Here is a 22,132-nt window from a genome sequence, read left to right as displayed (position 1 = left end):
GCCGCGCTAAGGAGAGCACTGTGAGCGGCACAATCGTCTTTGCGCGAAGAAGCCGCTTCTTCGGCTCCGGCAGCCGGCGAGAGCGGCAGCTTCGGGAAGGTGAAGAAGCAAGCTGTACAACACTGGGATTGTGTGCGCACCTTGCCAACTGATAGAAAACAGTACCTTTGCACTCTCCTGACTTTTCCAATCACAGGAACATTCGATTGGAAGCTGTTTTGGACAACTTTTCTTTTCTTCCTGCCAAACACTTGGCAGACATCCGTGCAACTTCTAGAACACGATGGGAGATGTTTTCTGTGCTGGCACAGTTTTTCCTAGCCAGACATAGTGGAAAAGCGTTTTGCTAAGATGTAGACTACAAAAGACGCGAAAGACGAAGGTAGGATGCTCTCCGGAGGTAAGAGCCGCTGCCGGGCGTCTTTCGGCAGAAGCCGCGCTAAGGAGAGCCCTGTGAGCGGCACAATCGTCTTTGCGCGAAGAAGCCGCTTCTTCGGCTCCGGCAGCCGGCGAGAGCGGCAGCTTCGGGAAGGTGAAGAAGCAAGCTGTACAACACTGGGATTGTGTGCGCACCTTGCCAACTGATAGAAAACAGTACCTTTGCACTCTCCTGACTTTTCCAATCACAGGAACATTCGATTGGAAGCTGTTTTGGACAACTTTTCTTTTCTTCCTGCCAAACACTTGGCAGACATCCGTGCAACTTCTAGAACACGATGGGAGATGTTTTCTGTGCTGGCACAGTTTTTCCTAGCCAGACATAGTGGAAAAGCGTTTTGCTAAGATGTAGACTACAAAAGACGCGAAAGACGAAGGTAGGATGCTCTCCGGAGGTAAGAGCCGCTGCCGGGCGTCTTTCGGCAGAAGCCGCGCTAAGGAGAGCACTGTGAGCGGCACAATCGTCTTTGCGCGAAGAAGCCGCTTCTTGGGCTCCGGCAGCCGGCGAGAGCGGCAGCTTCGGGAAGGTGAAGAAGCAAGCTGTACAACACTGGGATTGTGTGCGCACCTTGCCAACTGATAGAAAACAGTACCTTTGCACTCTCCTGACTTTTCCAATCACAGGAACATTCGATTGGAAGCTGTTTTGGACAACTTTTCTTTTCTTCCTGCCAAACACTTGGCAGACATCCGTGCAACTTCTAGAACACGATGGGAGATGTTTTCTGTGCTGGCACAGTTTTTCCTAGCCAGACATAGTGGAGAAGCGTTTTGCTAAGATGTAGACTACAAAAGACGCGAAAGACGAAGGTAGGATGCTCTCCGGAGGTAAGAGCCGCTGCCGGGCGTCTTTCGGCAGAAGCCGCGCTAAGGAGAGCACTGTGAGCGGCACAATCGTCTTTGCGCGAAGAAGCCGCTTCTTCGGCTCCGGCAGCCGGCGAGAGCGGCAGCTTCGGGAAGGTGAAGAAGCAAGCTGTACAACACTGGGATTGTGTGCGCACCTTGCCAACTGATAGAAAACAGTATCTTTGCACTCTCCTGACTTTTCCAATCACAGGAACATTCGATTGGAAGCTGTTTTGGACAACTTTTCTTTTCTTCCTGCCAAACACTTGGCAGACATCCGTGCAACTTCTAGAACACGATGGGAGATGTTTTCTGTGCTGGCACAGTTTTTCCTAGCCAGACATAGTGGAAAAGCGTTTTGCTAAGATGTAGACTACAAAAGACGCGAAAGACGAAGGTAGGATGCTCTCCGGAGGTAAGAGCCGCTGCCGGGCGTCTTTCGGCAGAAGCCGCGCTAAGGAGAGCACTGTGAGCGGCACAATCGTCTTTGCGCGAAGAAGCCGCTTCTTCGGCTCCGGCAGCCGGCGAGAGCGGCAGCTTCGGGAAGGTGAAGAAGCAAGCTGTACAACACTGGGATTGTGTGCGCACCTTGCCAACTGATAGAAAACAGTACCTTTGCACTCTCCTGACTTTTCCAATCACAGGAACATTCGATTGGAAGCTGTTTTGGACAACTTTTCTTTTCTTCCTGCCAAACACTTGGCAGACATCCGTGCAACTTCTAGAACACGATGGGAGATGTTTTCTGTGCTGGCACAGTTTTTCCTAGCCAGACATAGTGGAGAAGCGTTTTGCTAAGATGTAGACTACAAAAGACGCGAAAGACGAAGGTAGGATGCTCTCCGGAGGTAAGAGCCGCTGCCGGGCGTCTTTCGGCAGAAGCCGCGCTAAGGAGAGCCCTGTGAGCGGCACAATCGTCTTTGCGCGAAGAAGCCGCTTCTTCGGCTCCGGCAGCCGGCGAGAGCGGCAGCTTCGGGAAGGTGAAGAAGCAAGCTGTACAACACTGGGATTGTGTGCGCACCTTGCCAACTGATAGAAAACAGTACCTTTGCACTCTCCTGACTTTTCCAATCACAGGAACATTCGATTGGAAGCTGTTTTGGACAACTTTTCTTTTCTTCCTGCCAAACACTTGGCAGACATCCGTGCAACTTCTAGAACACGATGGGAGATGTTTTCTGTGCTGGCACAGTTTTTCCTAGCCAGACATAGTGGAGAAGCTTTTTGCCTAGGTGTAGATGAGAAGAGGAGCTAAAGACGAAGGTAGGATGCTCTCCGGAGGTAAGAGCCGCTGCCGGGCGTCTTTCGGCAGAAGCCGCGCTAAGGAGAGCCCTGTGAGCGGCACAATCGTCTTTGCGCGAAGAAGCCGCTTCTTGGGCTCCGGCAGCCGGCGAGAGCGGCAGCTTCGGGAAGGTGAAGAAGCAAGCTGTACAACACTGGGATTGTGTGCGCACCTTGCCAACTGATAGAAAACAGTACCTTTGCACTCTCCTGACTTTTCCAATCACAGGAACATTCGATTGGAAGCTGTTTTGGACAACTTTTCTTTTCTTCCTGCCAAACACTTGGCAGACATCCGTGCAACTTCTAGAACACGATGGGAGATGTTTTCTGTGCTGGCACAGTTTTTCCTAGCCAGACATAGTGGAAAAGCGTTTTGCTAAGATGTAGACGACAAGAGAGGCTAAAGAGTGGATGTTAGCAAATGACACCCATCTTCAAAAAAGGCAATTAAGAGGACTCGCCATAGTACAAACCAGCCAGCCTCTTTTTTATCCCCAGGAAGTTGATGAAGCAGCTCTTCCTGGAAATCCTTGCCAGGCACATGACAGATGACCAAATAATGTAGTTAGCATGATTTTTCAGGGGAATTTCATGCTGAACATCACTTTAAACTCCTCTGATGAATCAACTTGACTGGTAGATGAAGGGAATATTATCTGCCTGGGCTTCAGGGAGGTTTTTGACATACCTCTACATGGCATCACACATACATATGGAAGCAATAGTGCAAAGGGGAGGGAATCAGTGTCTTTTCAGTGATGCTGAGGGAAAAGACAAGAGGCAGTGGGCACACACTGAAATACAGGAGATTGCCTTTGAACATCAGTAAATGTTTCTTTACTGTCAGGGTGACTGAACCACGGCACAGACTGCCCAGAAAGATTGTGGAGCCTGGATCTTTGAAGACATTAAAAGTACACCCAGATAGAATCCTGGGCAAGAGGCTCTAGGTATCCTGGTTTAGGCAGGGGGGTTGGGCCTGGTTAGCCCCACCAACCCCTTCCACTCTCTTTCATTCTGTGCTAGTGAATTCTCTTCAAGATGCATTTCAAAGCACTGGCATGACAAAGTTCTGTGCAGACAGAGATCCAAATGGACATGGCATCTAAGTTCCTTAAGCAGTGTTCAAGAAGAATGTAAAACTCTGGCACAAGTGTCTCTTCCCTAACTGAATCCCTTTCATGGGAAAATTCCCAGCTCTAGAAAGATCTTCTGATACGCATGCTTAAGACTGACACTGGCTGAGCAAATTTCTCCCTATGTATATCTAAGACCAGTTAGGATCTTCACCCAAAGTGCTGTCAACATAGTCACAGAATGCCTATTGTTAAGAAGTGACAGCTTCCATCAGAATGGCAGCTATTGGTCCACAAAATGGATTAATGGATGGGAATTATCTACGTGGGTTAAAAACAAAAATAAAGAGTTGGTCTTTATTTATCAATTTCATGGCAATATTGATAAGGGAAGAAAAAGATCTAAGTCCTTGACTTTCTGGACTCGAGGAAAGATTTTAAAAATTCCTTGTAAAAATGTATGATCACAATCAGACTATTGAAACCATTTTAGTTGGGAACAAAGTTCCAAAATTGTCTAGATAGTGGCAAAGAAGCCAAGAAAATAGGAAAGAAACAAAAAGAGAGCAAAAGAGTCAGCTTCAGTGTACAAGCTCGTTCTAGAAGTAGTCTGCTGGGAAAAGGAACCCCCAGCTAAATTTCCAATGTATTCCTGCGCTTGATTCAGTAACTGGTCAATGTAAAAACCAATCCTTTTGTACAACTTCTTCCAGCAACAAAAACTCCAACAGGTTGACACTACCATCATGCCTGTTCCAGACATATTTAAAAGAGAAATGATGATTTTCTTGAAAACCTACTTACATAAAAGTTGCAAGATGGTGGAGGGATTCCCACATCCTCCTTCCTCCATCTGGCTTGAAAGTATATTTGATAAAATATGCAACAAAGCACATGATTTATAAGGGAGAGTCAAATGGATGATTTGGGAATCGATCTCTTGTTGATAGTAAACTTCATATCCACTCGGTGTGACCTTTTTAAAACAAAATGTGGAGCTGAGGCATGAATCTGCCACAACAATTGTAAAGCAAACATACACACTCCCCTTCATATGCCCCCCCCTCCACACACACCTAGGCACACACAGAGATCAGCATAGCAGATCATGAACACCTTGGAAAAGACTGAAATGCTAAATGCCTCTCTTGATGGGCAAAAGAGCTGGTGCAGTAATTCAAATGCCTGGTACAAAAATTCTGTTTAATATTTAGCTCCTATTTAAAACACAGCTTTTCATTTCATTCTATTTACAGAATATTTTCATTTCATTTGTTTCTTTAAAATTACTTAGTTCTCACCTGTTGTATGTCTAGGAATATTTTCTTCCAAAAATAGAAAAAAATAGATGATATCTTTTCAGCAGAAAACATTGGTTGATACAATTTTAAACCATCATGATATGGAAGAATTCTTCTGTCCCTCTCGAAGGTGGAAGAAGCATTTGGATCACAGATCATCTACAATGAAATACTTGACATGTTTAAGATGCTTTCAATCAATTTTGATCGTCAATTGCTTATTTGTTGTAAACAGTAATTTTTCAGTGAAGGGAAAGCGTGTGTGGTATATCTACATGATATGTTCAAAGGCAGTTCCTACTAATGGCCAGGCTGAATTCCAGTAAATAATGTCCCGAATGATATTTTGCCGCCTTCTTTGGCACTTCATGAAATCTTACCCCGATGAAGTGCTGAAACACAGAGATTTTCTCTTAGAGAGTGTCTCATGTTGTAACCTATCCCATGGATTTTATGCTGTAATTCTTATCTCTTTTAAAATTTACTATCTTCTGTACAGTTTTCATGAAACTTTCTGTTACAGTAGTGAATAGCACAGATAAATGTCATTTTGTACAACTTTGAATTTACCCCAAGAGCTGAGAGAAAACTTGATCCTATACTTCAATCCGAGTTTCTTCTATAGTCCAACTTTGTTTCTCTACCATCAAGCTTCTCCTTTGTTGCTGCTCCAAGCCCCGTCCAAGGTGACCTTGAATACTTTCAGGGATGGGACACCCACAACTTCTCTGGGCAACCTGTTCCAGTGTTCCAGCACTCCCACAGTAAAAAAGGCCTTCCTTTCATCTAATATGTGTAGGAAATCATAAATCTAGGCATAGAAGCTTGGAGTGCAAATTTGAAATTCTTTGGATTTGAAGCACATTTTATATGAATACTGACTTACAGATGACTAAAAGATGTTGATGGGCATTTGAGCTGACAAGTTTTGAAAAAGTGCACGGAAATTAAAATTGAAACCACTAAAATTAAAAACTCCTTGCCATTTTCTTTTTCCTCTCCTATTCAAAATTGCATATGTCAGATATCAGTGCTTCATGCAAACCTCTCAGATGCTCTCAGAGAAAAAGCTTTTCTTTCAGACTAAGTTGCGGTTGACGTAGAACACTAGCAGGAGTGAAAGATTTTCTGGGCATCGGGGCAGCCCGTTCTCCTTGGATTTGTGTGCAGAATGCATTTTATCCAAACTGGAAAATAGATCCCAGCTCTGTTCTATTCATCATCCTTACTTCATCAGGCCAGAAGATTCTGTGAAAAGTAGCCTGTGGACCTTGAAGACAGCGCATGTGAACCAGATGAGAGGTGATAGAGAAGTTGAGGGAGAGAAGAAAGAGCATGAGGCTGAAACCAGAAAGTATTTCTCCACGTGATCATGGAAGATGGCAGGAGCCACTTGGTACTATCAAACCAGCCCAACTTGGCACTTGTGCCACCTTGGGTCTGGGAGCCATGTTGCATATCGTGCATTTTAAGGAGCCAGCTGGCCACACCCAGCCATATGCCCCCAAACACAAACCAAGGCCCTTTTCTCTGGCAAACAAAACTCAGCTGCCCTGCTTCTGGATGGCAGATTGCAGGAGCCACTTGGTACTATCAAACCAGCCCAACTTGGCACTGGTGCCACCATGGGTCTGGTCACCATCCTGCCTATTGTAGCTTTTCAGGAGCCAGCCGGTCACTCTCAGCCATAGGCCCCCAAACACAAACCTCGGCCCGTTTCCCTGGAAAACAAAAGTAAGCTGCCCCGCTTCTGCATGGCAGATTGCAGGAGCTACTTAGTACTATCAAATCAGCCCGACTTGGCACAGGTGCCACCTTGGATCTGGGAACCATCCTGTGTATCGTGGATTTTCAGGGGCCAGCCGGCCACTCTCAGCCATATGCCCCCAAACACAAACCACGGACCTTTTCTCTGGCAAACAAAAATCAGCTGCCCCACTTCTGGATGGCAGATTGCAGGAGCCACTTGGGACTATCACACCAGCACAACATGGCACTGCTGCCACCTTGGATCTGGGAACAATCCTGCGTATCGTACATATTCAGGAACCAGCCGAACACTCCCAGCCATATGCCCCCAAACACAAACCTCGGCCCTTTTCTCTGGCAAACAAAACTCAACTGCCCCTCTTCTGGATGGCAAATTGCAGGACGCACTTGGTACTACAAAAAGAGCCCGACTTGGCAGTGGTGCCACCTTGGCTCTGGGAACCATCCTGCGTATCGAGCATTTTAAGGAGCCAGCCGGCAATTCCCAGCCGTATGCCCCAAAAAGAAACCATGGACCTTTTCTCTGGCAAAAAAAACTCAGCTGTCCCGCTTCTGGATGGCAGATTGCAGGAGTCACTTTGAACCATACAACCAGCCTTACTTGGCACTGGTGCCACCTTGGATCTGGGAACCATCCTGCCTATCGTTGATTTTCAGGGGCCAGCCGGCCACTCTCAGCCATAGGCCCCCAAACACAAACCACAGCCCTTTTCTCTAGCAAACAAAATTTAGCTGCCCCGCTTCTGGATGGCAAATTGCAGAAGCCACTGGGTACTACAAAAACAGCCCGACTTGGCACTGGTGCCACCTTGCGTCTGGTTACCATGCGGCGTATCGTGAATTTTAAGGAGCCAGGTGGCCACTCCCAGCCATATGCCCCCAAACACAACCCACGGCCCTTTTCTCTGGCAAACAAAACTCAGCTGCCCCGCTTCTGGATGGCAGATTGCAGGAGACACTTGGTACTATCAAACCAGCCCGACTTGGCATTGGTGCCACCTTTGGTCTGGGAACCATCCTGCGTATTGTGGATTGTCAGGAGACAGCCGACCACTCTCGGCCACAGACCCCAATCAAAAACAAAGGTCCGTTTCCCTGGCAAAAAAACTCAGCTGCCCCGCTTCTGGATGGGAGATTGCAGGAGGCACTTTACACTGTCAAACGAGACCCACTTGGCACTGGTGCCACCTTGGGTCTGGGAACCATGCTGCGTATCGTGGATTTTCAGGAGCCAGCCGGCCACTGCCAGCCACAGGCCCCCAAACACAAACCACAGACTTTTTCTCTGGCAAACAAAACTCAGCTGCCCCGCTTCTGGATGGCAGATTGCAGGAGCCACTTGGTACTATCAAACCAGCCCGACTTGGCACTGGTGCCACCTTGGGTCTGGGAACCATCCTGCCTATCGTGGATTTTAAGGAGCCAGCCGGCTACTCCCAGCCACAGGCCCCCAACAAAAACCACGGCCCTTTTTTCTGGCAAACAAAACTTAGCTGCCTCACTTCTGGATGGCAGATTGCCGGAGCCACTTGGTACTATCAAACCAGCCCGACTTGCCACTGGTGCCACCTTGGGTCTGGGAACCATCCTGCGTATCGTGGATTCTAAGGAGCCAGCCGGCCACTCCCAGCCACAGGCCCCCAAACAAAATCAACGGCGCTGTTCCCTGGAAAACAAAACACGCCTGCCAACTTTTTGATGGAGTTTGCAGGAGCCACTTGGTACTATCAAACCAGCCCAACTTGGCACTGGTGCCACCATGGGTCATGTAAACATCCTGCGTATCGTGGATTCTTAGGAGCCAGCCGGCCACTCCTAGCCACAGGCCCCCAAACAAAAACCTAGGCCTATTTCTCTGGCAAACAAAAGTAAGCTGCCCCGCTTCTGGATGGCAGATTGCAGGAGACACTTGGGACTATCAAACCAGCCCAACTTGGCACTGGTGCCACCTCTGGTCTGGGAACCATCCTGCGTATCTTGTGTTCTAAGGAGCCAGCCGGCCACTCCCAGCCACAGTCCCCCAAACACAAACAACGGCGCTTTTCCCTGGAAAACAAAACTGGCCTGCCAACTTTTTGATGGCAGATTGCAGGAGCCACTTGGTACCATCAAACCAGCCCAACTTGGCACTGGTGCCACCTTGGGTCTGGGAACCATCCTGCCTATTGTAGCTTTTCAGGAGCCAGCCTGTCACTCCTAGCCCTAGGCCCCCAGTCATAAACCTCGGCCCGTTTCCCTGGCACACAAAAGTAAGCTACCCCGCTTCAGGATGGCAGATTGCAGGAGCCACTTTGCACCATCAAACTAGCCCGACGTGGCACTGGTGCCACCTTGGGTCTGGGAACCATCCTGCGTATCGTGTGTTCTAAGGAGCCAGCCGGCCACTCCCAGCCACAGTCCCCCAAACACAAACAACGGTGCTTTTCCCTGGAAAAGAAAACTGGCCTGCCAACTTTTTGATGGCAGATTGCAGGTGCTATTTAGTACTATCAAACCAGCCCGACTTGGCACTGGTGCCACCTCTGGTCTGGGAACCATCCTGCCTATCGTGGATTTTCAGGGGCCAGACGGCCACTCTCAGCCATATGCCCCCAAAAAAAAACCACGGCCCTTTTCTCTGATAAACAAAACTCAACTGCCCCTCTTCTGGATGGCAAATTTTAGGACGCACTTTGTACTACGAAAACCGCCCGACTTGGCACTGGTGCCACCTTGGGTCAGGGAACCATCCTGCCTATCGTAGCTTTTTAAGGAGCCAGCAGGCCACGCCCAGCCATATACCCCCAAAAACAAACCACGGACCATTTCTCTTGGAAACAAAAATCTGCTGCCCTGCGTCTGGATGGCAGATTGCAGGAGCCACTTTGCACCATCAAACCAGCCCGACTTGGCACTGGTGCCACCTCAGGTCTGGGAACCATCCTGCATATCGTGGATTCTAAGGAGCCAGCCGGCCACTCCCACCCACAGGCCCCCAAACACAAACAACGGCGCTTTTCCCTGGAAAACAAAACTCGCCTGCCAAGTTTTTGATGGCAGATTGCAGGAGCCACTTGGTACTATCAAACCAGCCCAACTTGGCACTGGTGCTACCATGGGTCTGGTCACCATCCTGCCTATCGTAGCTTTTCAGGAGCCAGCCGGTCACTCCCAGCCATAGGCCCCCAGTCACAAACCTCGGCCCGTTTCCCTGGCAAACAAAAGTAAGCTGCCCCGCTTCTGGATGGCAGATTGCAGGAGCCACTTGGTACTATCAAACCAGCCCAACTTGGCACTGGTGCCACCTTGGGTTGGGAACCATCCGGCGTATCGTGTGTTGAAAGGAGCCAGCCGGCCACTCCCAGCCACAGGCCTCCAAACAAAAACAACGGCGCTTTTCCCTGGAAAACAAAACTCAACTGCCCTTCTTCTGGATGGAAAATTGCAGGACGCACTTGGTACTACAAAAACAGCCAAACTAGGCAATGGTGCCACCATGGATCTGGGAACCATCCTGCGTATCGAGCTTCTTAAGGAGCCAGCCGGCCACTCCCAGCCATATGCCCCCAAAAACAAACCACGGAACTTTACTCTGGCAAACAAAGATCCGCTGCCCCGCGTCAGGATGGCAGATTGCAGGAGCCACTTGGTACTATCAAACGAGCCCGACTTGGCCCTGGTGCCACCTTGAGTCTGGGAACCATCCTGCGTATTGTGGATTGTCAGTAGCCAGTCGACCATTCTCGGCCACAGACCCCAATCAAAAACAACGGCCGGTTCACAGGCAAAAGAACTCAGCTGCCCCGTTTCTGGATGGGAGATTGCATGAGGCACTTGACACTGTCAAACCAGCCCCACTTGGCACTGGTGCCATCTTGGGTCTGGGAACCATGCTGCGTATCATGGATTTTCAGGAGCCAGCTGGCCACTGCCAGCCACAGGCCCCCAAAAACAAAGCTCGGCCCGTTTCCCTGGCAAACAAAAGTAAGCTACCCCGCTTCTGGATGGCAGATTGCAGGAACCACTTGGTACTATCAAACCAGCCCGACTTGGCACTGGTGCCATCTTGGGTCTGGGAACCATCCTGCGTATCGTGGATTCTAAGGAGCCAGCCGGCCACTCCCAGCCACAGGCCCGCAAACACAAACAACGGCGCTTTTCCCTGGAAAACAAAACTCGCCTGACAACGTTTTGATGGCAGATTGCAGGAGCCACTTGGTACTATCAAACCAGCCCAACTTGGCACTGGTGCCACCATGGGTCTGGTCACCATCCTGCCTATCGTAGCTTTTCAGGACCTAGCCGGTCACTCCCAGCCATAGGCCTCCAGACAAAAACCTCGGCCCGTTTCCCTGGCAAAAAAAAGTAAGCTACCCCGCTACTGGATGGCAGATTGCAGGAGCCACTTTGCACCATCAAACTAGCCCGACTTGGCACTGGTGCCACCTCTGGTCTGGGAACAATGCTGCGTATCGTGGATTCTAAGGAGCCAGCCGGCCACTCCCAGCCACAGGCCCCCAAACACAAACAACGGCGCTTTTTCCTGGAAAACAAAACTCGCCTGCCAACTTTTTGATGGCAGATTGCAGGAGCCACTTGGTACTATCAAACCAGCCCAACTTGGCACTGGTGCCACCATGGGTCTGGTCACCATCCTGCCTATCGTAGCTTTTCAGGACCTAGCAGGTCACTCCCAGCCATAGGCCCCCAGACACAAAGCTCGGCCCGTTTCCCTGGCAAACAAAATTAAGCTGCCCCGCTTCTGGATGGCAGATTGCAGGAACCACTTGGTATAATCAAACCAGCCCAACTTGGCACTGGTGCCACCTTGGGTCTGGGAACCATCCTGCGTATCGTGGATTCTAAGGAGCCAGCCGGTCACTCCCAGCCACAGGCCCCCAAATACAAACAACAGCGCTTTTCCCTGGAAAACAAAACTCGCCTGCCAACTTTTTGATGGCAGATCGCAGGAGCCACTTGGTACTATCAAATCAGCCCAACTTGGCACTGGTGCCACCATGGGTCTGGTCACCATCCTGATTATCGTAGCTTTTCAGGAGCCAGCCGGTCACTCCCAGCCATAGGCCCCCAGTCACAAACCTCGGCCCGTTTCCCTGGCAAACAAAAGTAAGCTGCCCCGCTTCTGGATGGCAGATTGCAGGAGCCACTTGGTACTATCAAACCAGCCCAACTTGGCACTGGTGCCACCTTGGGTTGGGAACCATCCGGCGTATCGTGTGTTGAAAGGAGCCAGCCGGCCACTCCCAGCCACAGGCCTCCAAACAAAAACAACGGCGCTTTTCCCTGGAAAACAAAACTCAACTGCCCTTCTTCTGGATGGAAAATTGCAGGACGCACTTGGTACTACAAAAACAGCCAAACTAGGCAATGGTGCCACCATGGATCTGGGAACCATCCTGCGTATCGAGCTTCTTAAGGAGCCAGCCGGCCACTCCCAGCCATATGCCCCCAAAAACAAACCACGGAACTTTACTCTGGCAAACAAAGATCCGCTGCCCCGCGTCAGGATGGCAGATTGCAGGAGCCACTTGGTACTATCAAACGAGCCCGACTTGGCCCTGGTGCCACCTTGAGTCTGGGAACCATCCTGCGTATTGTGGATTGTCAGTAGCCAGTCGACCATTCTCGGCCACAGACCCCAATCAAAAACAACGGCCGGTTCACAGGCAAAAGAACTCAGCTGCCCCGTTTCTGGATGGGAGATTGCATGAGGCACTTGACACTGTCAAACCAGCCCCACTTGGCACTGGTGCCATCTTGGGTCTGGGAACCATGCTGCGTATCATGGATTTTCAGGAGCCAGCTGGCCACTGCCAGCCACAGGCCCCCAAAAACAAAGCTCGGCCCGTTTCCCTGGCAAACAAAAGTAAGCTACCCCGCTTCTGGATGGCAGATTGCAGGAACCACTTGGTACTATCAAACCAGCCCGACTTGGCACTGGTGCCATCTTGGGTCTGGGAACCATCCTGCGTATCGTGGATTCTAAGGAGTCAGCCGGCCACTCCCAGCCACAGGCCCGCAAACACAAACAACGGCGCTTTTCCCTGGAAAACAAAACTCGCCTGACAACGTTTTGATGGCAGATTGCAGGAGCCACTTGGTACTATCAAACCAGCCCAACTTGGCACTGGTGCCACCATGGGTCTGGTCACCATCCTGCCTATCGTAGCTTTTCAGGACCTAGCCGGTCACTCCCAGCCATAGGCCTCCAGACAAAAACCTCGGCCCGTTTCCCTGGCAAAAAAAAGTAAGCTACCCCGCTACTGGATGGCAGATTGCAGGAGCCACTTTGCACCATCAAACTAGCCTGACTTGGCACTGGTGCCACCTCTGGTCTGGGAACAATGCTGCGTATCGTGGATTCTAAGGAGCCAGCCGGCCACTCCCAGCCACAGGCCCCCAAACACAAACAACGGCGCTTTTTCCTGGAAAACAAAACTCGCCTGCCAACTTTTTGATGGCAGATTGCAGGAGCCACTTGGTACTATCAAACCAGCCCAACTTGGCACTGGTGCCACCATGGGTCTGGTCACCATCCTGCCTATCGTAGCTTTTCAGGACCTAGCAGGTCACTCCCAGCCATAGGCCCCCAGACACAAACCTCGGCCCGTTTCCCTGGCAAACAAAAGTAAGCTGCCCCGCTTCTGGATGGCAGATTGCAGGAACCACTTGGTATAATCAAACCAGCCCAACTTGGCACTGGTGCCACCTTGGGTCTGGGAACCATCCTGCGTATCGTGGATTCTAAGGAGCCAGCCGGTCACTCCCAGCCACAGGCCCCCAAATACAAACAACAGCGCTTTTCCCTGGAAAACAAAACTCGCCTGCCAACTTTTTGATGGCAGATCGCAGGAGCCACTTGGTACTATCAAATCAGCCCAACTTGGCACTGGTGCCACCATGGGTCTGGTCACCATCCTGATTATCGTAGCTTTTCAGGAGCCAGCCGGTCACTCCCAGCCATAGGCCCCCAGACACAAACCTCGGCCCGTTTCCCTGGCAAACAAAAGTAAGCTGCCCCGCTTCTGGATGGCAGATTGCAGGAGCCACTTTGCACCATCAAACTGGCCCGACTTGTCACTGGTGCCACCTCAGGTCTGGGAACCATCATGCGTATCGTGGATTCCAATTAGCAAGACGGCCACTCCCAGCCACAGGCCCCCAAACACAAACAACGACGCTTTTCCCTGGAAAACAAAACTCGCCTGCCAACTTTTTGATGGCAGATTGCAGGAGCCACTTGGTACTATCAAACCAGCCCAACTTGGCACTGGTGCCACCATGGGTCTGGTCACCATCCTGCCTATCGTAGCTTTTCAGGAGCCAGCCGGTCACTCCCAGCCATAGGCCCCCAGACACAAAGCTCGGCCCGTTTCCCTGGCAAACAAAAGTAAGCTACCCCGCTTCTGGATGGCAGATTGCAGGATCCACTTGTTATTATCAAACCAGCCCGACTTGGTACTGGTGCCACCTCTGGTCTGGGAACCATCCTGCGTATCGTGGATTCTAAGGAGCCAGCCGGCCACTCCCAGCCACAGGCCCCCAAAAAAAAACAACGGCGCTTTTCCCTGGAAAACAAAACTCGCCTGCCAACATTTTGATGGCAGATTGCAGGAACCACTTGGTACTATCAAACCAGCCCAACTTGGCACTGGTGCCACCTCAGGTCTGGGAACCATCCGGCGTATCGTGTGTTGAAAGGAGCCAGCCGGCCACTCCAGCCACAGGCCCGCAGACACAAACAACGGCGCTTTTCCCTGGAAAACAAAACTCGCCTGCTGACTTTTTGATGGAAGATTGCAGGAGCAACTTTGTACTTTGAAATCAGCCGAACATGGCTCTGGTGCCACCATGGGTCTGGTCACCATCCTGCCTATCGTAGCTTTTCAGGAGCCAGCCGGTCACTCCCAGCCATAGACCCCAGACAAAAAGCTCGGCCCGTTTCCCTGGAAAACAAAAGTAAGCTGCCCCGCTTCTGGATGGCAGATTGCAGGAGCCACTTTGCACCATCAAACTAGCCCGACTTGGCACTGGTGCCACCTCAGGTCTGGGAACCATCCTGCGTATCGTGGATTCTAAGGAGCCAGCCGGCCACTCCCAGCCACAGGCCCTCAAACACAAACAACGGCGCTTTTCCCTGGAAAACAAAACTCGCCTGCCAAATTTTGATGGCAGATTGCCGGAGCCACTTGGTACTATCAAACCAGCCCAACTTGGCACTGGTGCCACCATGGGTCTGGTCACCATCCTGCCTATCGTAGATTTTCAGGACCTAGCCGGTCACTCCCAGCCATAGGCCCCCAGACACAAACCTCGGCCCGTTTCCGTGGCAAACAAAACTAAGCGGCGCCGCTTGTGGATGGCAGATTGCAGGACGCACTTGGTACTATCAAACCAGCCCAACTTGGCACTGGTGCCACCTTGGGTCTGGGAACCATCCTGCGTATCGTGGATTCTAAGGAGCCAGCCGGCTACTCCCAGCCACAGGCCCCCAACAAAAACCACGGCCCTTTTTTCTGGCAAACAAAACTTAGCTTCCTCACTTCTGGATGGCAGATTGCAGGAGCCACTTGGTAGTATCAAACCAGCCCGACTTGGCACTGGTGCCACCTTGGGTCTGGGAACCATCCTGCGTATCGTGGTCTCTAAGGAGCCAGCCGGCCACTCCCAGCCACAGGCCCCCAAACAAAATCAACGGCGCTGTTCCCTGGAAAACAAAACACGCCTGCCAACTTTTTGATGGAGTTTGCAGGAGCCAATGGTACTATCAAACCAGCCCAACTTGGCACTGGTGCCACCATGGGTCTGGTAAACATCCTGCGTATCGTGGATTCTTAGGAGCCAGCCGGCCACTCCTAGCCACAGGCCCCCAAACAAAAACCTAGGCCTATTTCTCTGGCAAACAAAAGTAAGCTGCCCCGCTTCTGGATGGCAGATTGCAGGAGACACTTGGGACTATCAAACCAGCCCAACTTGGCACTGGTGCCACCTCTGGTCTGGGAACCATCCTGCGTATCTTGTGTTCTAAGGAGCCAGCCGGCCACTCCCAGCCACAGTCCCCCAAACACAAACAACGGCGCTTTTCCCTGGAAAACAAAACTGGCCTGCCAACTTTTTGATGGCAGATTGCAGGAGCCACTTGGTACCATCAAACCAGCCCAACTTGGCACTGGTGCCACCTTGGGTCTGGGAACCATCCTGCCTATTGTAGCTTTTCAGGAGCCAGCCTGTCACTCCTAGCCCTAGGCCCCCAGTCATAAACCTCGGCCCGTTTCCCTGGCACACAAAAGTAAGCTACCCCGCTTCAGGATGGCAGATTGCAGGAGCCACTTTTCACCATCAAACCAGCCCGACGTGGCATTGGTGCCACCTTGGGTCTGGGAATCATCCTGCGTATCGTGTGTTCTAAGGAGCCAGCCGGCCACTCCCAGCCACAGTCCCCCAAACACAAACAACGGTGCTTTTCCTTGGAAAACAAAACTGGCCTGCCAACTTTTTGATGGCAGATTGCAGGTGCTATTTAGTACTATCAAACCAGCCCGACTTGGCACTGGTGCCACCTCTGGTCTGGGAACCATCCTGCCTATCGTGGATTTTCAGGGGCCAGACGGCCACTCTCAGCCATATGCCCCCAGACACAAAGCTCTGCCCGTTTCCCTGGCAAACAAAAGTAAGCTACCCCGCTTCTGGATGGCAGATTGCAGGAGCCACTTGGTACTATCAAACCAGCCCAACTTGGTACTGGTGCCACCATGGGTCTGGTCACCATCCTGCCTATCGCAGCTTTTCAGGACCTAGCAGGTCACTCCCAGCCATAGGCCCCCAGACACAAACCTCGGCCCGTTTCCCTGGCAAACAAAAGTAAGCTGCCCCGCTTCTGGATGGCAGATTGCAGGAGCCACTTTGCACCATCAAACTGGCCCGACTTGTCACTGGTGCCACCTCAGGTCTGGGAACCATCATGCGTATCGTGGATTCCAATTAGCAAGACGGCCACTCCCAGCCACAGGCCCCCAAACACAAACAACGACGCTTTTCCCTGGAAAACAAAACTCGCCTGCCAACTTTTTGATGGCAGATTGCAGGAGCCACTTGGTACTATCAAACCAGCCCAACTTGGCACTGGTGCCACCATGGGTCTGGTCACCATCCTGCCTATCGTAGCTTTTCAGGAGCCAGCCGGTCACTCCCAGCCATAGGCCCCCAGACACAAAGCTCGGCCCGTTTCCCTGGCAAACAAAAGTAAGCTGCCCCGCTTCTGGATGGCAGATTGCAGGATCCACTTGTTATTATCAAACCAGCCCGACTTGGTACTGGTGCCACCTCTGGTCTGGGAACCATCCTGCGTATCGTGGATTCTAAGGAGCCAGCCGGCCACTCCCAGCCACAGGCCCCCAAAAAAAAACAACGGCGCTTTTCCCTGGAAAACAAAACTCGCCTGCCAACATTTTGATGGCAGATTGCAGGAACCACTTGGTACTATCAAACCAGCCCAACTTGGCACTGGTGCCACCTCAGGTCTGGGAACCATCCGGCGTATCGTGTGTTGAAAGGAGCCAGCCGGCCACTCCAGCCACAGGCCCGCAGACACAAACAACGGCGCTTTTCCCTGGAAAACAAAACTCGCCTGCTGACTTTTTGATGGAAGATTGCAGGAGCAACTTTGTACTTTGAAATCAGCCGAACATGGCTCTGGTGCCACCATGGGTCTGGTCACCATCCTGCCTATCGTAGCTTTTCAGGAGCCAGCCGGTCACTCCCAGCCATAGACCCCAGACAAAAAGCTCGGCCCGTTTCCCTGGAAAACAAAAGTAAGCTGCCCCGCTTCTGGATGGCAGATTGCAGGAGCCACTTTGCACCATCAAACTAGCCCGACTTGGCACAGGTGCCACCTTGGGTCTGGGAACCATCCTGCGTATCGTGGATTCTAAGGAGCCAGCCGGCCACTCCCAGCCACAGGCCCTCAAACACAAACAACGGCGCTTTTCCCTGGAAAACAAAACTCGCCTGCCAAATTTTGATGGCAGATTGCCGGAGCCACTTGGTACTATCAAACCAGCCCAACTTGGCACTGGTGCCACCATGGGTCTGGTCACCATCCTGCCTATCGTAGATTTTCAGGACCTAGCCGGTCACTCCCAGCCATAGGCCCCCAGACACAAACCTCGGCCCGTTTCCGTGGCAAACAAAACTAAGCGGCGCCGCTTGTGGATGGCAGATTGCAGGACGCACTTGGTACTATCAAACCAGCCCAACTTGGCACTGGTGCCACCTTGGGTCTGGGAACCATCCTGCGTATCGTGGATTCTAAGGAGCCAGCCGGCTACTCCCAGCCACAGGCCCCCAACAAAAACCACGGCCCTTTTTTCTGGCAAACAAAACTTAGCTTCCTCACTTCTGGATGGCAGATTGCAGGAGCCACTTGGTAGTATCAAACCAGCCCGACTTGGCACTGGTGCCACCTTGGGTCTGGGAACCATCCTGCGTATCGTGGTCTCTAAGGAGCCAGCCGGCCACTCCCAGCCACAGGCCCCCAAACAAAATCAACGGCGCTGTTCCCTGGAAAACAAAACACGCCTGCCAACTTTTTGATGGAGTTTGCAGGAGCCAATGGTACTATCAAACCAGCCCAACTTGGCACTGGTGCCACCATGGGTCTGGTAAACATCCTGCGTATCGTGGATTCTTAGGAGCCAGCCGGCCACTCCTAGCCACAGGCCCCCAAACAAAAACCTAGGCCTATTTCTCTGGCAAACAAAAGTAAGCTGCCCCGCTTCTGGATGGCAGATTGCAGGAGACACTTGGGACTATCAAACCAGCCCAACTTGGCACTGGTGCCACCTCTGGTCTGGGAACCATCCTGCGTATCTTGTGTTCTAAGGAGCCAGCCGGCCACTCCCAGCCACAGTCCCCCAAACACAAACAACGGCGCTTTTCCCTGGAAAACAAAACTGGCCTGCCAACTTTTTGATGGCAGATTGCAGGAGCCACTTGGTACCATCAAACCAGCCCAACTTGGCACTGGTGCCACCTTGGGTCTGGGAACCATCCTGCCTATTGTAGCTTTTCAGGAGCCAGCCTGTCACTCCTAGCCCTAGGCCCCCAGTCATAAACCTCGGCCCGTTTCCCTGGCACACAAAAGTAAGCTACCCCGCTTCAGGATGGCAGATTGCAGGAGCCACTTTTCACCATCAAACCAGCCCGACGTGGCATTGGTGCCACCTTGGGTCTGGGAATCATCCTGCGTATCGTGTGTTCTAAGGAGCCAGCCGGCCACTCCCAGCCACAGTCCCCCAAACACAAACAACGGTGCTTTTCCTTGGAAAACAAAACTGGCCTGCCAACTTTTTGATGGCAGATTGCAGGTGCTATTTAGTACTATCAAACCAGCCCGACTTGGCACTGGTGCCACCTCTGGTCTGGGAACCATCCTGCCTATCGTGGATTTTCAGGGGCCAGACGGCCACTCTCAGCCATATGCCCCCAGACACAAAGCTCTGCCCGTTTCCCTGGCAAACAAAAGTAAGCTACCCCGCTTCTGGATGGCAGATTGCAGGAGCCACTTGGTACTATCAAACCAGCCCAACTTGGTACTGGTGCCACCATGGGTCTGGTCACCATCCTGCCTATCGCAGCTTTTCAGGACCTAGCAGGTCACTCCCAGCCATAGGCCCCCAGACACAAACCTCGGCCCGTTTCCCTGGCAAACAAAAGTAAGCTGCCCCGCTTCTGGATGGCAGATTGCAGGACGCACTTGGTACTATCAAACCAGCCCAACTTGGCAAAGGTGCCACCTCTGGTCTGGGAACCATCCTGCGTATCGTGGATTCTAAGGAGCCAGCCGGCCACTCCCAGCCACAGGCCCTCAAACACAAACAACGGCGCTTTTCCCTGGAAAACAAAACTCGCCTGCCAACTTTTTGATGGCAGATTGCAGGAGCCACTTGGTACTATCAAACCAGCCCAACTTGGCACTGGTGCCACCATGGGTCTGGTCACCATCCTGCCTATCGTAGCTTTTCAGGAGCCAGCCGGTCACTCCCAGCCATAGGTCCCCAGTCACAAACCTCGGCCCGTTTCCCTGGCAAACAAAAGTAAGCTGCCCCGCTTCTGGATGGCAGATTGCAGGAGCCCCTTGGTACTATCAAACCAGCCCGACTTGGAACTGGTGCCACCTCTGGTCTGGGAACCATGCTGCGTAAAACAGATTCTAAGGCGCCAGTCGGCCACTCCCAGCCACAAGCCCCCAAACACAAACAACGGCGCTATTCTCTGGCAAACAAAACTCCACTGCCCCTCTTCTGGATGGCAAATTGCAGGACGCACTTGGTACTATAAAAACAGCCCGACTTGGCACTGGTGCCACCTTGGGTCTCGGAACCATCCTGCGTATCGATCTTTTTAATGAGACAGCCGGCCACTCCAAGCCATATGCCCCCAAACACAACCCACGGCCCTTTTCTCTGGCAAACAAAACTCAACTGCACCGCTTCTGGATGGCAGATTGCAGGAGCCACTTGGTACTATCAAACCAGCCCGACTTGGCACTGGTGCCACCTTGGGTCTGGGAACCATCCTGCGTATTGTGGGTTGTCAGGAGCCAGCCGAACACTCTCGGCCACAGACCCCAATCAAAAACAACGGCCCGTTTCACAGGCAAACAAAACTCAACTGCCCCTCTTCTGGATGGCAAATTTTAGGACGCACTTTGTACTACGAAAACCGCCCGACGTGGCACTGGTGCCACCTTGTGTCAGGGAACCATCCTGCATATCGAGCTTTTTAAGGAGCCAGCCGGCCACGCTGAGCCATATACCCCCAAAAACAAACCACGGACCATTTCTCATGGAAACAAAAATCCGCTGCCCCGCGTCTGGATGGCAGATTGCAGGAGCCACTTTGCACCATCAAACCAGCCCGACTTGGCACTGGTGCCACCTTGGGTCTGGGAACAATCCTGCATATCGTGGATTCTAAGGAGCCAGCCGGCCACTCCCAGCCACAGGCCCCCAAACACAAACAACGGCGCTTTTCCCTGGAAAACAAAACTCGCCTGCCAGCTTTTTGATGGCAGATTGCAGGAGCCACTTGGTACTATCAAATCATCCCAACTTGGTACTGGTGCCACTATGGGTCTGGGAACCATCCTGCCTATTGTAGCATTTCAGGAGCCAGCCGGTCACTCCCAGCCATAGGCCCCCAGACACAAACCTCGGACCGTTTCCCTGGCAAACAAAATTAAGCTGCCCCGATTCTGGATGGCAGATTGCAGGAGCCACTTGGTAGTGTCAAACCAGCCCGACTTGGCACTGGTGCCACCTTGGGTCTGGGAACCATCCTGCGTATCGTGGATTCTAAGCAGCCACCCGGCCACTCTGAGCCACAGGCGCCCAAACACAAAATACGGCGCTTTTCCCTGGAAAACAAAACTCGCCTGCCAACATTTTGATGGCAGATTGCAGGAGGCACATGGTACTATCAGACCAGGCAAACATGGCACTGGTGCCACCTTGGCTCTGGGAACCATCCTGCCTATCGTGGATTTTCAGGGGCCAGGCGGCCAATCTCAGCCATATGGATCCAAACACATACCACGGCCCTTTTCTCTGACAAACAAAACTCAACTGCCCCTCTTCTGGATGGCAAATTGCAGGACGCACTTGGTACTACGAAAACAGCCCGACTTGGCACTGATGCCACCTTGGGTCAGGGAACAATCCTGCGTATCGATCTTTTTATGGAGCCAGCCGGCCACGTCCAGCCATATACCCCCAAAAAAAAACCACGGAACTTTTCTCCAGCAAACAAAAATCCGCTGCCCCGCGTCTGAATGGCAGATTTCAGGAGATATTTAGTATTATCAAACCAGCCCGACTTGGCACTGGTGCCACCATGAGTCTGGTAACCATCCTGCCTATCGTAGCTTTTCAGTAGCCAGCCGGTCACTCCCAGCCATAGGCCCCCAGACAAATACCTCGGCCCGTTTCCCTGGGAAACAAAAGTAAGCTGTCCCGCTTCTGGATGGGAGATTGCAGGAGCCACTTGGTACTATCAAACCAGCCCAACTTGGCACTGGTGCCACCTTGGCTCTGGGAACCATCCTGCGTATCCTGGGTTCAAAGGAGGCAGCCGGCCACTCCCAGCCACAGGCCTCTAAACAAGAACAACGGCGCTTTTCCCTGGAAAACAAAACTCGCCTGACAACTTTTTGATGGCAGATTGCAGGAGCCACTTGGTACTATCAAACCAGCCCAACTTGGCACTGGTGCCACCATGGGTCTGGTCACCATCCTGCCTATCGTAGCTTTTCAGGAGCCAGCCGGTCACTCCCAGCCATAGGCCCCCAGACAAATATCTCGGCCCGTTTCCCTGGCAAGCAAAAGTAAGCAGCCCCGCTTCTGGATGGCAGATTGCAGG

The sequence above is a fragment of the Melospiza melodia genome, chromosome 3 (assembly GCF_035770615.1).
Source record: "Melospiza melodia melodia isolate bMelMel2 chromosome 3, bMelMel2.pri, whole genome shotgun sequence".
Lineage (NCBI taxonomy): Eukaryota > Metazoa > Chordata > Aves > Passeriformes > Passerellidae > Melospiza > Melospiza melodia.
The sequence above is the reverse complement of the archived record's forward strand: the minus strand, read 5'-3'. Positions refer to the sequence as shown.